We start from the raw sequence: 17525 nt of genomic DNA, 5'->3' as shown, positions 1-17525 counted from the left end.
TGTCCACTGGGGCAGAGATTAACTTATTTGGCTTCCAAGGGACAGATTCCATGGCCTCCAGAGACTCCCACGCAGTATGAGAGATCAGCTCCATGTGCTCATCGTAAGGCGGAGACACCCAAGAAGTGGAAGGTTGAGACCCGAAAGCCTTCAAGAGCACTGACTCATCTTCAGTAGGGCTTTTGGACTGCCAACCGCCCCTCTGATTAAGGATCTCTAATATCTCCGCAAAGGAGATATCCTCAGAGGGGGATCGAGGGGACCCTTCTGACTCATCCAAGTCAGTGTCAGATGTGAAAGACTCCTGTGGGAGTCCAAGTGCCTCCTCTTGCACAGTCTCTTCCTGGGTACCTCCTCAGTGGGGGGCATCTGGGGAGGTCTCAGAAGAGCAGGGGGTGCCTGTGGGGCTACATGAGGCTCAGGATCTCTATGCTTGGGTGAACCGGTAGAAGCAGGAGCGGACACAGGCGCTTGAGGGGAGGGGGAAGCCAGACCTGATGTTGATGATGTCTTTGGAGACAGGACTCTCCTCATGGCACTGAACGCACCCATGGCTCCGACGAGAAGGGGTAGACAGATCCGATCCTCCCACACAGAGGCCATGGGTTCAGAGCCCGAGGTAGGAGCCGAGCTCATCCGAGCCGAAGCCCCGAGAGGAAGAGTCGGCACCAACAAATCAGTAAGACAGGAAAGTGTCGGCTCCTACAGTCCCCGGTCAGCGCCGAGGACATCCAATTAGATGGAACCGATAACACCAGTGCAGGTCTCGGCTCCACATGCTCAACAACTATCAGGTCGGGCTCCTTCGGCTCCGAAAGTCCAGTATAGCTCGGAGGAGTAGTAGTCAAGTCCGGGTTAATGGTCTTCGGAGCCGACAATTTAGCAAGGCCTGGTGCCTGTAGAAGCTTCTGCACTAGCCGGTCCATATCCATATCTGAGAGGTTGACAGAAGACTTCGAGGAGTGCACCGAAGGTGCTGATTGCAGCAGAGGAGATGAGGGAATCTCAGAGACCGGCTCCAAAGCTGTGAGCTGGCTCCGAAAAGAAGGGACGCTCTGTTCCGAGGACAGTGGAACCGATGACCCTACACCTCCATTTCTTTAGTCTTTTTGGATGAACTTGAGTCACATGAGGATTTGGAAGACTGAGGATCTACTAGCACCATCCTGGTCACCCAGCGCTTCGGAGAAAGGGTGCTGAAGTAAACCCCTATCTACTAATTTCCTCCTTCTCTCCAAAAGTACCCTGGAGGAGAAGGAGCGACATATACTGCAAGAGTCTTGGAGGTGTTTAGCTCCCAGACAATAAACGCATTGAACATGCCCGTCAGTGACTGACATTTTTGTCCACAATCTGGACATTTTTTGAAGCCAGATTTTAGAAGAGGCTTCTCTTTCTCGTCAGACATCTCTATTATCAGATTAAACAATTTTAAAGAATTGAAACAACACACTTAGAATTTATCTACCAAAGTACACCTAAGAATGAGGTTAAATACAAGGCCAACTCTTAGGCCCAACACTATAGAAAAACAGAAGCCAACAAAGGGCACTAATCTAAAAAAGAAGTTATGTTCTTACCATAACGTTCCATGTGAACTGTTCATCTCGCCGTTGTTCTTACACACGGGTTCGGAGCCGAACTTCGGCTCCGAGTCGGCCGCTTCACAAGCTCTGCATCTGAAAGAAAGCTCGAGGCACAGTCTATATCCCATGATCCTCCTCTACCATCCCTCAGATCTAGTTTGCGAGAACCAGAAAACAGTACTAATCACTGCGTCTAACTCTCATGCAATCACACACTAGAAGCTGCATACCATTAGAACCACCCCCAGGTAGCCAAAAAAAAAGAAAAGGAAATAGGCTGCTTACTGAGGATTGGGTAGAGAAAGCCATGTAGAGAAAACAACCAGACACTAGTCATACCCGTTCTTCCAGAATGTGGTGGGGGATGGAGGGAGGGGTTGTAAGAACAAAGACGAAATGAACAATTCACATGGAACGTTATGGTAAGAACATAACTTCTTTATGTGAAATTGTTCGATCTCGCCGTTTGTTCTTACACACGGGTAGCGTCCCTAGCTCCGTTACCCTGGGTGACTTATGAAAGAACGTTCCTGAGTACAGTGGAACCAAAAGATGCTCTGTCCTTGGAGGACCTGTCTACTTTGTAATGAGTGACAAACGTATGAGATTTTTCCCATGTAGCCGCTGCACAAATAGTATCCAACGGAAGAAGAGCGGCATGGGCAGAAGAAGTAGAAACGGCACTGGTAGAATGAGCCTTAGGCTTGAATGGAAGTGGTTGCTTTGAAGCAGAATAAACAAAATTTACGCAGTCCGACAGCCATTTGGATAATGTTCGCTTGGTTACTGCCATGCCTTTCTTATTCTCCGCAAATGACACGAACAGTTGGTCCGATTTTCTATAGTCTTTTGTCCTGTCCAGATAAAATCTCAATTGTCTATGCACATCCAACTTGTGTAACATGTACTCCAATTTGTTTGAATGATTTTTGAAAAATGTGGGTAGTTCAATAGATTGATTAATGTTAAGTACTGAGCATGCATTCGGAAGAAAGGACGGATTAGTACGTAAGGAAACTCTATCAGGGTGATAAATCATGTATGGCGGTCTGACTGACAGTGCCTGGAGGTCTGAAATTCTACGAGCCAAGGTAATAGCGATGAGGAATAGGGTCTTCCATGACACATAATTAATCGAACAGGTTGACGCTGGTTCAAAGGGTGGTAGCATAAGCTGAGACAACATCAAATTCAAATTCCATGGGGAGATTGGATCGCGAATGGGTGGTCGAAGGTGAAAGGTACCCTTCATGAAAGCCTTACAAAGCCTGTGAGACATGATTGAAGAATCCCTTTCACCTACATGAAAATTTGATATGGCCGCTAACTGTACCCTTATCGTAGAAGTAGAGGCCCCTCCGTGAAACAGTGTGGATAAAAATTCTAGAATTTTGTGCTTCGGGGCTACCAAGGGGTCTAATCCTTGTGTTGATGCCCAGCAAGCAAAACGTTTCCATTTGCTTTTGTATAGTTTTCTGGTAGAAGGTTTGTGAGAAGAAAGTAGGATGTGTTGTACTGAAGGAGACAAAAACTTTGACCTGGTTAAATTGGGAAGTGCAGCAGCCAAGCTGTCAATTTGAGGGATCGTAGGGACGGATGAGGAGCTCCCGACGAGTGAGTCAAAAGGTCTGCCTCCGGGTCCAGAATCCATGGTTCCTCCATCAGGTGGGCACGAAAGAAGGGAAACCAGATCTGTCGAGGCCAGAATGGTGCTATGAGTATGATCGTCCTTTCCAGGTTCCTGGCTTTCTGTAGAAATTTGGGAATCAAGGGAACAGGAGGGAAAGCATACAGGAGACCCGGGGGCCAATCGTGCACTAGTGCGTCCCTGGGGACACCCCCCGTAGGGGGAAGAAGGGGCAAAGTAGCTTCTGCATTTGGCATTCAAGGGGGATGCAAAAAGGTCACAGCAAGGCTGGCCCCATCTGCGGAAAATCCTTTCCGCTACTAGGCTGTTCAGGGACCACTCGTGAGGTAATAGGATGGCTCTGCTCAACCTGCCCGCAATGACATTGGATGACCCCGGAATGTGCATTGCTATCAGAAAACGACCTGTGGACGCTGCCCATTGCCAAATTCTCAGGGCCTCTTTGCATAATGGATAAGATCTGGTTCCACCCTGCTTGTTTATGTACCAGACCACTGACATATTGTCCGTCTGAACTGCTACTGTTCCTAGAGGTAGAGACTCATGAAAGTGTTGCAATGCTAGGAACACTGCTCTCACCTCCAGAACATTGATATGCAGATTGTACTCTATCTTGGACCACTCTCCTTGTACTGTTCTCCCCTGAAAAAGCCCCCCCACCCCATCAGGGAAGTGTCCGTGGTTACTGTGGCTACAGGACTGGGTAATACAAATGGACGGCCCATCGTTAGGTCTTGGCTGTTTAGCCACCATTGAAGATCCCGCTTGCAAGATTCCGTGATCGAAATGTGGTGAGACAGAGGGAGTTGTTGGAATGACCACTGCGCGAAGAGTCGCCACTGGAGGATCCTCATGTGCATCCTGCCGAGGGGAACTGCAATCAACGTGGCTGACATCAAACCCAGTACTTTTAGCACTTGTGCCACAGAAACATTTCTGTTCCGAATCAGAATAGCGACCTGGTCTCTGAGGGTTGATACTCTTGTTTGTGGAAGTTTGATTAGCATTGTAGTAGTGTCTAATTCCGCCCCTATAAATGAAATATGCTGTGAGGACGATAAGGCAGATTTTTCGAAATTGACTGAGGTCCCTAAACGGGAACAAAGGTTGATTGTGTATTCCCTGGCTTGCAACAGACGATGCCTGGTGGTGGCGGTGAGGAGCCAGTTGTCCAGATATGGAAACACCTGGAATCCTATCCGTCTCAGGAGAGACGCCACTACTGCCATGCATTTGGTGAACACCCTGGGGGCTGAGGTGAGACCAAAGGGCAGTGCTCGAAATTGGAAGTGACTGGCTCCCAGCCAGAAGCGCAGATGATCTCGGGACGCTTTGGCCATTTTGATATGGTAGTAAGCATCCCTGAGATCTATAGAGCACATCCAGTCGTCCTTTTGTAGGAAGGGAAGGATCGATTGTAGCGTGACCATCCGGAATTTTTCCTTTCTTATGAAGGTATTGAGTTTGCTGAGATCCAAAATTGGCCTCCAGTCCCGTTTTCTTTGGAACTAAAAAGAACCTTGAGTAAGTTCCGGATCCTATCTGGTCCGCCGGGACTGGTTGGATGACTCTTTTTTCGAGCAGCCTTTTTATTTCTACAGCAGCTTGATCTCGCAGACTGGGTGGAACACCTGGAAATCTCTTTTGTTGGGGGGGCATTGTGATAAAAGGGATCTTGTATCCTCTGGTTACTATGCTTTTTACCCAAGAATCTGTTGTAAGACTTAGCCAAGCCTCTGGGTATAAAGCCAAGTGACCCCCGACTGCCTCCAGAGTATGACAGTCGGGCCTCCCTTCAGGAGTGCTGGAAGGGCTTCCCAGGGACGCTATCCCTGTCGCCCTGGTTCTGCGGACCCCCTCTGCCGCCTGGGCGGCATCTTCCATTCCTGCCTCCTCCTCTGCCTCTGGAGGGGGCGTCGCTCTGTGTGGGCTGCTAAGATCCCAGAGTCTTTCGGAACCACATCTTTCCGCCTCTTTGCCCTTTGGGGTATGGTCTGGTCGGGGCGGAAAACGGACCCCTACGGCAGACAGGGTCTTACCTTCTTGCTCACACCGAGTGAGAGTCTCCTTCACTTTGGGACCGAACAGGGTGGCACCATCGAATGGGGCATTGGTAAAGGAAGACTTGAAGGCTTCCGCAAAGGAGCAAATGCGCATCCAGGACTGCCTCCGTAGAGCGATCGCTGAAGCTGCAGCCCTACTCGACCCTTCGGCTGCATATGAAATGAGCCTCATGGACGAGTTTACTATCGAAGTTAGGGTGTTGAGTTGTGCTGTTACCTTTTCGGAGACAGCAGCATCTGTATTACCCTGGAGAGTACCTCCCAGCTCTTTAATGAGATCTTTCTGAAGTCGTGTAAAATGCGTGAGGTAGTTCAGCGAACGCATGGAAAAAGTTGCTGAACTGAAAACGCGCTTCCCGTATCTGTCCATAGTCCTGGAATCCTTATTAGGAGGATGAATAGAGGAAGATGACTCAGACATTTCCTTTTCTGTGGCTGCCGCTACCACCATAGCATCCACTGGGACTCCTTTTGTAAGATAAGCCTGGTCTCGGGGGGCAGTAATATATTTGTTCGGCTTCCTAGGGACTGGTTCCACTGTATTTGGGGTCTCCCACGCCCTTCGAGCTATCAGCTCCATTAGTTCATCGAAGGGTGGGGTCACCCAGGAGGTAGAAGGTTGAGCCCCAAATGCCTTCAGCAACACCGATTCGTCCTCAGTGGGGGCAATGGCCTGCCAATCGTCCTCAGTGGGGGCAATGGCCTGCCAATCATCCCTCTGTTTCAAAATCTCCAGAATGTCAGCAAACGAGACATCCTCCGAGGGGGATAGTGGGGACCCCTCTGGCTCCTCCAAATCGCTGTCTGATGTGAGTGATTCTTGTGGAGAATCAATGTGCCTCCTTTTGCACAATCTTTTCCTCGGGACTTCATCAGAGGGGGCATCTGGTGAAGCTTCCGAGGAACAGGGGACACCCTCTGGGGTTGGCTGAGGCATTGGGTCTCTACTCTTGGTTGGGATTGCTGGTACAGAAACAGAACGCGGCCCTTTAGGGGAAGGAGAAGATGACTCCGAAGAGGTGAATGTCTTTTCAGACAAGACCTTCTTCATTACGTCGAAGGCCTCGGAGCCCTGGGCCGAGGACTCCACCGGGTCCGAAGAACACGGTAGTTTCCCTGAGACCGGGACCACGGGCTCCGACCCCGAGGAAGGAGCCGAACTAATCTGAGCCGAGGCTCCGAGAGGAAGAGTCGGTACCGACAGCTCGGTTCGACTCTCGGCCCCGGAACCAAGGAGAGATCGTCGGCTCCGTGACTCCTCGATGGGCTCCGAGGGAGTCGAGGTCAGTGGTGCCGATCACACAAAAGTAGGCTTCGGCACCGAGGGTTCAACGATCATCGGTTCCTCTTCTCCCGGCTCCGAAGACTCGAAGGGTCTCGGAGGAGGGTCTGTTGGAGATACAGGGAGGGCTTCCAGTTTTGAGACCAACTGGGACGAAACCGCAATTAACTTGGACAGAGCCATATTCTCCATGAGCTTCTGTACCACACGATCCATGTCCGTATCCGATAAGGGTCTGGAAGAACGGGTTGAAGAGGCCGAGGATGTCACCGACCGAAGGATCGAGGGTGGAGGCACCTCCGATACCGGCTCCGACCTGAGGCTCGATGAGAGATAATCGCTCGGTGCTCGGCCCCGAGGTCTGTGGAGCCGGCGACCGAACCTTAGAAGAAGTGCTCGGAGCCGATGACTTGGGCTCCGAAACCTTCGAAGTCTTCGACCCCTTCAAAGACTTAGATGTCTGATCAGCCTTTTTCAAGGCTTCTTGAAATTCAGGCTTTAATAAGCCCTTCTCTATCAGCTTCCTGCGCCTTTCCATCATGACCCTTCCACTGAAGGAGTGACAAATAGAGCAGTCCTCCTGCAGGTGGAGAGGGCCAAGACAGTAGATGCAGGAAGCATGATTGTCAGTGATGGACATCTTCTGTCCACACTGACACCTTTTAAATCCAGATTTAACCTTTTCAGACATAGCTGACATGAAACAAACTTTACGATGCAAGAACAAGGTTATTTTAATAACTCTATAACTCTAAGTTACTAACAGGTATAAACAGCTAAAGCAGAAACAGTCCTAATTTAACTATGTAAAAATATGAATATATATAAATATAGAATAATAAGGGAGCAAATATGAAACACTGCACACAATATTAAGTAGCTAAATACTAGGAAAAAAACTTTGCTAAAGTTTTACTACTACTAACTGTCAGAGCCCTGACAGAAAAAATAGGCCTAAGCCCTAAGATTATTTATATAAAGCCTCTAAAGGTAACAAAACCTGGCTAAATATGCACACATCTATATATATACACTAGCAAAAAGTTTTTAAAATTTTTAAAGTTCTAAATCCAGAAAAAATTAGAAAGTTTTAACTGGCCCGAGCTCTCTGGATGCAATCGGCTGCAGCGGCAAACTAGATCTGGAGGATGGTAGAGGAGGATCATGGGATATAGACTGTGCCTCGAGCTTTCTTTCAGATGCAGAGCTTGTGAAGCGTCTGACCCGGCGCCGAGGATCGGCTCCGAACCCGTGTGTAAGAACAAACGGTGAGATCGAACAATTTCACATCTAAGTCTAAAACTATAGAGATGTTTATATATATATATATATATATATATATATATATATATATATATATATATATATATATATATATATATATGGGTCTACTTTCATAGACCGAATGAACGAATCGCCGACACACATGTTCCCGACCCCAAACAACCGAAAACACACCACACCAACAACTCAACATACCGAACACCATAACACCGACACAAAAAACGCCAAGTACACATTGCACATAACATATCCACTAACCTTAACCTAAACCCTAACCCTAACGTCCGACACTACCGCACACTTACCCAACCCGCACCCTAACCCTAACTCACTTAACACACCCCTACACCTCAACACCGTCACTATCGCACACTCACCCTACCTGCACCCTAACCCTAACTCACTTAACCCACCCCTAAACCTCAACACAGTCACTACCGCACACTTACCCTACCTGCACCCTAACCCTAACTCACTTAACCCACCCTAAAACATTCAGCCCGTCACTATCGCACACTCACTCCACCCGCATTCTAACCCTGACACACTTAACACTACCCTACACTGCTCTACGTCACTTCCACACACTTACCTCACCGGAACCCTTAGTCCGACAGCACCGCACACTCACCTTTCCCACACCCTATCCTAATATCCCTCACTATCGTACACTTACCTGTCCGCTCCCCAATACTACATCTTTCACTTTCTCACACTTACCGTGTCGCTCACACTCTGCCGTTGTCGGTCTCTCAGCCGTCGGGATTTCTCGTTTCTGTAACCTACCTGTTCGGTCGTCTCGGTCTTCCGGTGTCGGTGACGTGGCGCTTCGGTCTATGAAAGTAGACCCATATATATATATATATATATATATATATATATATATATATATATATACCTATATATATATCTCTAATCTGTATCTATATATCTAATCTATATATTATATATATATATATATATATATATATATATATATATATATATATATATACACACTATCAAGAAGTCAAGAAAAAAGTTTTTAAACTAAACTAAATCTGAGGTAATTCCAGCAGTGCATCATGGGATAAAGGGCTTGGTCTCGAGCTAATGGCAAACCTTGAACTTTGCTATAGGCAGTGTCGGAGCCGAGGATCGGCTCCGAACCCATCAGTGAGAATAAACGGCGAGATTTAACAACTTCACATCCAGTATTTTTCAGTAGGAACAATAAGTTCTGCCTAAGTTTTTTTTTTTTTTTTTTTTTTTTATAATATTGTATGTTGGCTTGGTCACCATCTACTGGCAGACAACACACTGTACTGAACAGTCTCTGACTTCTTTTACAGCATTCTATAAGACAGCCTTTCAAGGTAAGGCTCATCTAACAAGGCCTGGCAGGCTGTACAGGCCCATAAGGTATGCACACTGTGCTACTGCCAGGTGTGTGCTACTGAAGTTCTATTTGTCACTGTATTAAATGTGCTGTATTTTTTCTGTATCTGTTTTTGTCTTCTCCTCCTTCTCCAGGTTCAGCTGTGCTGAAGAATGTGGAGTGGTGGTCCCCACCTGCATCTGTTCCAGTGACGCATCTGGTGCTGGAGCACCACAACTCATCAGGTTTACTTCTCAGCAGGTGAGCAAAGGTCATCTTGCTGACGGTAACCTGGAGAGCTTGCGGATAGCCTCCATAGTCACCTCTTCAGGAGGAGTGGAGACTCCTCTTCTGAGAATGGCCCAGAAGGATGTCCTTGGTCACACAGCAACAGATGCAGTGATTGGTTACATCTAAGCTACACAAGGAGCTGGACTCCCACAGTGGGACCCTAAAGCACCGCTTGATGAGACTGATACAGCTGCCTAACTAGTTGGCCCTAACCATTAGGCACCAAGGGGCAGGGCCTGCCCACAATGTCAGCAATGATGGGTGGTGTCTCCTCTGGGCCAGTAAAGCCACCCTGTACCCCACTGTATTTCTCATCATTGTGTTCTCCTTTCCTACTCTTACTCTCCATATCCTAACTACAGTTCAGTTTTCTTTATCACCAACTGTTCTCCCTCAGTATATCTGCGCCCCAACACTGCTGCCCCTTTGTGTGACATACCACCACATCTCTGTCTGCAATGTATTTCTGTCAATGTCTGCTACCTTCCATACGTCCTCTTTCCATATACACACATGCTCTTTGTTACTTTCCCCATCTATGCTATCATTCTTATAAAAAGTACAACAGGCACCTGTACAAAAATGCCCTCACCACACACTTCTCTTTCCTTCAGGTTACCATAGTGTGCATATCCCTCTGTTTTCTTTTGCCACTCTTCTGCTTTCATACGTCTTCATTTCCTCCTCATTTATACTATAAGCTGAGAAGGCACTGCTCACAGTGCTCATGCTGCTAATCCGATGCACTCTGATGGTCTTGTGAAAGAGCACACTCTTGGGCATCCAACCATACTTGTTCTTGTCCCACTGAGCCTGTGACTGCTACAGCTCAGTAAAGTGAATGCTATCATTTAATATGCAGCCATTTTCCTGGATTCCATCCATCCACAACCCCTTTGCCCCACTTTTTGCACATGGGGTCAGAATATCATTTCAACAGTGACAATCATTTAGAGCCAAGGTTTACACTGTCAGGTGTCTAACCCTGCCACAGTTCTTCCATACCACACTCTCTCACCTATGGCCAATTTAGAGTGTCTAATCCACCTACCGCATTTCTTTGGAATATGGTACAAAACCAGAGCACCCAGAGGAAACCCATGCGAACAAAGGGACAACACGCAGACTCCACACAGAAGGCATCCCAGGTGAGAAGAGAACTAGAGAACCTCTTGCTGTGAGATGGCAACCTTATCCAATGTTCCACTGTGCCGCCACTTTTCATGGAATACTAGTGCTTTTTTAATGCAAGTAGATAACTAATTACCACTGGACATGTCATACTATAACATTGCTGATACTTAGATCTGCAAAATAGTGTTGGTTAATCTTTGCGAATAGTGTGTGTGTGTGTGTGTGTGTGTGTGTGTGTGTGTGTGTGTGTGTGTGTGTGTGTGTGTGTGTGTGTGTGAGGGGTGTATGTATCTCTATGTATTGTCAGTCTTGGAGACATGGTATCAAAAATACTATCACTTTTAACAATTGGCTTAACACAAATAGCCAGAATTAATCTTGGTATCAATTAACAGAATTAAACTTAAAAGATGTGTAGCTGGGTCTATAAATTCCTAACAGCATAAAACAAAATTTACTACACATACATGTGTATAAGCTGACCTTATTTATAAGTCAAGGGAATTGTTTAAGGAAAAATGTAAGATGAATTCATCCTTGTATAAATCTAGGTGTCAGAACTGAGAGTGGTGGACATGAAGAGTGACCTCTATACCATAACTCATTTTAGCAGGCAAACTAACAATAATGGAAGAAAAACACTGAGTTTTTCTTACCAGTAAAATGTATTTGTGGTTCTTCCTTTAAGAACATCATGCTTATTAAAAATGCAAAGATACTTAGAGGAAGAAAACTGCATACAAGTTACCAAACTGTAAAAACGTATCAGTCTCTACATAAGCCAGTAAAGGCTCAAATGATATACTTATGTTTTTTACTTTTGAAAGCTGGTGATACTTGTATCGCACTTAAGACACCAATGAGGATTCTCTGATTAGCTGTACTCATTTTATCCTAATAAGCATAGAAGATATTAGAATAAAACAAATAATTGGAGAATCAAAATAATTACGGTGGTACCTCACTTAATTCTCTCATACAACAGCACTATTTTGTTAGGCTAGCAATTTGTGTTCCATTACTATGTGATGTAAGCATTTTCTCCATAATTACACTGATCAGGGGAAAAAAGGTAAATGCCAGACAATGACAGCAACTCAAAGAAATACATTACTATAGTCATTATAACGATCTAGGGGAGAGATGTGTGCCTCAGAATGATAGCAGCATACCAAATAACTTAATTGGGCTTCTACAGCAACCAGAGGGGGAGGTGGGCCAGAGAAAATACAGTTGTGTACACTTAGCATAAATGTAGATGTTCGAGTGCATTCACTGTTGCAGTCATTACATTACGGTTATCCTGCTGGCAGGTTGGCCTCAGTCGGCCTGAATTCCAAAGTCTTGGTCCTGCTTCGGTTGCTGTCACCTCTTCCCTGACGTCAGGTCTGCAGGGGTATAAAAGATGCAGCCAACGCCATTTTATTCAGTTTTTCTTGCCCCAGATGTCAGGTGCCCCCAAATGGTAGGCTAAAATTATGTAAATAAAACATACATGCAGCAAAATAAGCTTTACCTTCATCTATAAGCAAATACACCACCTAGGTTGTATAGATTAGAGAAGCAAAGATAGGTTCCAGCAAAAATAAGGGGGATGGCGGGAGGGTAACCTGGACTGCAACAGTGAATACACACGAACATCTACATTTATGGTAAGTGTACACAACTGTACTATGTTCTTCGTGTTTCACTGTTGCAGTCATTACATTTGGGATGAGTCCCAAAGCTATGGTTGGGGGGCTGGAGCTAAACAGCATTAGGAGCGGCTAGGAGGCCCTGCAGAACTGCAGTGGCAAAGCCTGCCCTGGATTTAGAGCAAAGAGGCAGATTGTAATGTTTTGTAAAGGTATGCACTGAACTCCAAGTAGCAGCCTCTAAAATGTCTTTGGTTGGTACTCTCCTGAGAAAGGCTGCAGAAGTGGCTGCAGCTCTGGTTGAATGTGGCCTAATGCCCTTAGGCACTGGTTTGCCATGCTGTGAGTAGCAGAAACGAATGCTGTGACCTATCCACTTTGAAACAGTCTGCTTGGAGATAGCCTTTCCTTGTGATGCTCTGGCATATGCCACTAGTAATTGTTCTGTCTTTCTGAAAACTTTAGTTTTGTCCAAGTAGAATCGAAGTTGTCTGTGTATGAACAAAGAATGCAGAATTTTCTCCCCCTTGTTCTGTGGATTTGGATAAAAAGTTGGCAAATGAATTGTTTGGTTAAGGGCTACACTGGATACCACCTTAGGCATAAAGGTAGGGTTTGTTCTCAGACAGACCCTGTCTGGATAAAAAATGATAAATGGTTCCACAGCCATGAGAGCCTGTAGCTCTGAAACTCGTCTTGCAGAAGTTATTGCTAGGAGCAGAGCTGTTTTCCAAGATAAGAACTTTATATCTGCAGTAGCAGCTGGCTCAAAAGGAGGCAAGCTGAGTTTTTCCAAGACATAATTGAGGTCCCCATGCACGTATTGGTGTTCTCCTTGGAGGCCTTAAGTTTTTGGCTCCTCTGAGGTACTGCCTTAATAAAGGATGAGAAAAAAGTGGTGGCTCTGTATTGTAATGAGCCAAAATGGCAGAGGCATGGATTTTAATTGATGAAAAGGATAGGCCTTTGTCCAGCATCTCAGTTAAGTATTGTAAAATCTGAGGAATGTTTGGGACAGCTGTATCAGTTCCTTGAGCTTGGTTCCAAGTGCAAAATCTCTTCCATTTCCCAGCATAGGATTTTCTAGTACTAGGCCTTCTGGCTTCTAAAATGACATCTATCACAGCTTTACTGAGAGGTGTGGTTTGTATGGCTACATTATCCGCCATGCTGCCAGGTTTAGGGTCCTGAGTTGGCTGTGCAGAATCTGATAGTTTTGCTGAGACAGTAGATGAGGTATTTGAGGTAAGGTCCAGGCTGGGCATTGTGACAAGTTCATTAAGATTGGATACCAGTACTGGCGTGGCCAGTCTGGGGCAATCGGAATCATTTTTGGTTTCTCCTGCCTGACCTTTAGGAGTACCTTAGGGAAGAGAGGAAGCGGAGGAAAGGCATATATTGATGGGTTTGTCCAGGTGAAAGATAAGGCATCCACTTTCCAAGCTCGTCTGTGATAAGTCCTTGTGCAGAATCTTTTTAGTTGATTGTTTTGAGGAGAGGCAAATAGATCCATGTCCGGGCGTCCCCATTTCTTTATCATCATGCTGAAGACTTGTGGATCCAGGTGCCACTCGTGGGGATCCATGAGGTTTCTGCTTAGTTCGTCTGCCAGAGTATTTTCCTTTCCTGGCAGGAATTGTGCCTGCAGATGAACTTGGTAAGTCAATGCTGTGTCCCATAAAGCCATGGCTTGTCTGCACAGGGGATACGAATGAGTGCCCCCCTTCTTGTTTATGTACCACAGAACCGTGGTGTTGTCTGTCTTTATCAGTAGGTGTCCCGGATGAAGTAGGTCCTTGAAGGCTGTCAGGGCATTTTGAACAGCTAGCATCTCTTTTTGATTGATATGTAGATGCTTTTGGTTTGTGGACCAGGTGCCCTGAATGCCTCTTCCTGCCATGTGTGCCCCCCAGGCATAATCTGAAGTATCTGTCGTTAGGCTCTGCCTGGCTGGGGGTAGTGTGAATGGCTGTCCCTTGTTTTGGTGCAAGCCTTTGTCCACCATCGAAACTCCTGTTGCAGGCACAGAATTAGAGTAATCATTGTTACCAGACTGTGGCAATGCGGTGTCCAGACACTTTTTAGGTACCACTGAATTTTCCTCATATGCAGTCTTGCATATGGAATTAGTAAGATGCAGGATGCCATGATGCCCAAAGCCTGCAGAATTTTTCTTGCAGATAACTTGGCCTTTGTTGCCATTTCCTTGAAAGAGGTAGTCAGTTGCCTTTGTTTGTCTGGAGTGAGATAAGCCATCTGGGCAGTTGTATTTAAGCTTGCACCCAGGAATATTATCTCTTGAGAGGGTACTAGTTTTGATTTCTTTTTGTTGACTGTGTACCCTAGGCATGTTAAAAGTCTTATCACAAATGTCCTATGCTGTAGTAGAATGTCCTTGTTCTCTGCTTGTATGAGGCAGTTGTCCAAGTAAGGATATATTTGTATTCCTCTTTGTCTGCAGTAAGCAATTACTGGTGCCAGGCACTTTGTGAAGACCCTGGGCACAGTAGATAAGCCAAAGGGCAGTGCAGAGAATTGGTAATGCTTTGAGCCAGCCTTGAATCTGATGTATCTTCTGCATAATTGTCTGATTGGGACATGCAGGTATGCCTCTTTTAAGTCTAAAGTCACAAGCCAAGCCTTGCTGCCCAGCATGGGCAGAAGCTGCTGTAAGGTCAACATCTTGAATTTTGGAATATCCAGGGAAGTGTTTAGAATAGATATGTCCAGTATTGGTCTCCATGCTTTGTCCTTTCTGGGTACCAAGAACAGTCTTGAGTAAAAACCTTGCCCCTGTTCTTGCTGTGGTACTTGTTGAATAGCCCTCATTTCCATGAGAGCTGCGACTTGTTTTTGAGCCTCTGTCCATTGATTTTTTGGCAGGTCTGGCCAACCATTTGCCCTTGGCAGGGTATGGAAATGAAACTTGTAGCCTTGCAACACTATGTCTAGAACCCATTTGTCCTGGGTTATAATGTGCCAATTTTGAGAAAAAAGTGCTAGTTTCCCCCCTAAGGGTGCTGCCAGAAGATAAGTGCTTGGTGCAGGCAGGGGGAAGTCACTGGGACTGTTTCCTGTATGATTGTGCTTTATCTTCTCCACCTTTGGAGGTAGAAGCACTCCACTGTTGAGGCCTGTAGGATCCTTGCAGCTGTGATCTACCTCTAGGGCATCTTGATCTGCCCCTTTGAGGTCTGTCTGAGACTGGAAGGGACCAGTTCTTTGTGGGCCAGTGTCTGCTAAATCTAGGTGGCTGTACCTGTAAGAAATCCTTGACCATTTGCATAGATTTAGCTTTGTCCTCCATTTTCTTTAACACCTCTTCTGCCTTAACACCAAACAAGGTATCATGTTGTAAAGGAGCATCTAATAATTTTGCTTTAACATGGTCAGGCAGATTTTGTTCCTTTAACCAAACACGCCTCCTAATGACAGAATCCGTAACAGCGGCCCTGCAGGAGGCCTCCAGAGAATCAAACTCACATTGCAAAGTATGCTTTCCAAATTGTTCAGCTGCATGCAATAAATCCTGCATTTCTTTGTTTTCTGCACATTCAGAATTTGCCATCATTTTCTGTTTAAGCAGTGTCATGATATATTGCTGATATTTAAGCATATGAAACTGGCAATTTAAGGCCCTTATAGCTAAAGTAGCAGATGTGTAAATCTTTTTTCCCCATCTATCCAGTGCCCTAGAATCCCTGTCAGAGGGGGTAGGGTTTTTTGCAGTTGAAGCCTTAACCCCTTTAGGACTCCGAGAAATAGTTTCTGGGTCTGCAGTAGGGTTTTTGAAAAGGAATTTATGAGAGCCAGGGACCCTGTAGTATCTGTCCGGCTAAACAGGAGCTGAAGGTAGAGAGTCAGGGGTCAGACTAGACTCCGAGAACACATCATCTACAATGTCCAACACAGGAGGAATAGCCAGAGGCCTGTGTTGAAGAAGTAAAAGGAAGTCTCTGAGCCTTTCCTTAGATTCTGAAAAATCTTGGCTCTCCCAGTGGAAGTGCTCCCTCATGGTATGCAAGGTTTCCCCAAAAGAGTAGTCCTCAGGAGGAGAAGCTGAAGGAATTGATTCTTCAGCATCAGAATCCTCATAGGGGGAATAGAATATTCTTGATTAGAAGATGAATCAGAAGAAATGGAAACCTGATCTGAAGGTTCATAGTCTGTCTTTTGCCTAGGCCTCTTATCAGGAGGGGGGTGGGAACCCCTGATCAAGGTAATTAAGTCTTCGGCCATTTTGAGCATCTGTTTTTTGGGCATGGAGGCCTGTCCTTGTGACTGGTGAACTTGTTTCTTTGCCTTTAAAGGTGTTTTAGTCTTTGAAGTTGGTTTAATATATAATTGTTTAGGTCTGAAAACACCCTCAGAAGCCGATGCCTGCTGAGCGGCTCTGGACCCATCTGAGGGAATAAACTCCGAGGCTCCAATACCTTGAGTCTCCAGCGGCCTGGCCAACTCCATGTGGGAGTCAGTAGCGGCCTGCGACTCTAAAGTTGCGGGTGTCAGGGGCTGCGAAAGCGCCTCACTGAGAACCGGCAAACCGGCGACATGCTTAGGAGAAGCTTCGTCATCGGTTTTGGACCTTGGTTGCCTGTCTTTCTCTTTTTCTTTGAGTTTTTTGTGAACTCCGGAAGTCGGAAGGCTGTCCGATGACATTGTATAATTAAATCCTTGCCCAAAATAGCTTAATGCAAAATCGTACCGACGCTTAATAGTGCGAGGGTTAAATCTAGCATAAAACCGACAACTAGTAACGTCGTGGTCAGGGCCTAGGCAAGGAATACAGTAAGAATGAAAGTCCTTATGAGGTATTTGCTTCACACAAGAAATACAATTATTAACTTTTTCTGACATTGGTCTGGAGCAAGAAAAAAGTTTCCCCAATGGGGTACTTAGCTTTTAATGAAGACTTCGGTTCTGAAATTCGAACACGAAAATCTCAGGAGTCGGCCGACCGGCACTTGCAAACTGCTTCTGCTTCGGGCACCGCGCGGCAAGAAAGACCTAATAAAATGGCGTCGGCTGCATCTTTTATACCCCTGATGACCTGACGTCAGGGAAGAGGCGACAGCAACCAACGAAGGACCAAGACTTTGCAATTCAGGCCGACTGAGGGCTACCTGCCAGCAGGATAACCCAAATGTAATGACTGCAACAGTGAAACACGAAGAACATCAACAAAAGCATAGTAAAATAAGTTACTTTGGCTATAACAGCATTCACAGTGGATTTGTGCCTCAGAA

General features: G+C 46.0%; 1 protein-coding gene across 1 annotated transcript in view; it reads right to left on the bottom strand.

Moving 5' to 3' along the window:
• Nucleotides 1-17525, bottom strand: part of BAZ2B (bromodomain adjacent to zinc finger domain 2B) — a 3835724-nt gene that overhangs the window by 3289318 nt on the left and 528881 nt on the right. The window lies entirely within an intron of this gene.

This window comes from Protopterus annectens, chromosome 6.part0 (genome assembly GCF_019279795.1).
Source record: "Protopterus annectens isolate FY-2018-M chromosome 6.part0, PAN1.0, whole genome shotgun sequence".
Lineage (NCBI taxonomy): Eukaryota > Metazoa > Chordata > Ceratodontiformes > Protopteridae > Protopterus > Protopterus annectens.
This window is presented reverse-complemented; position numbering and strand designations above follow the sequence as displayed.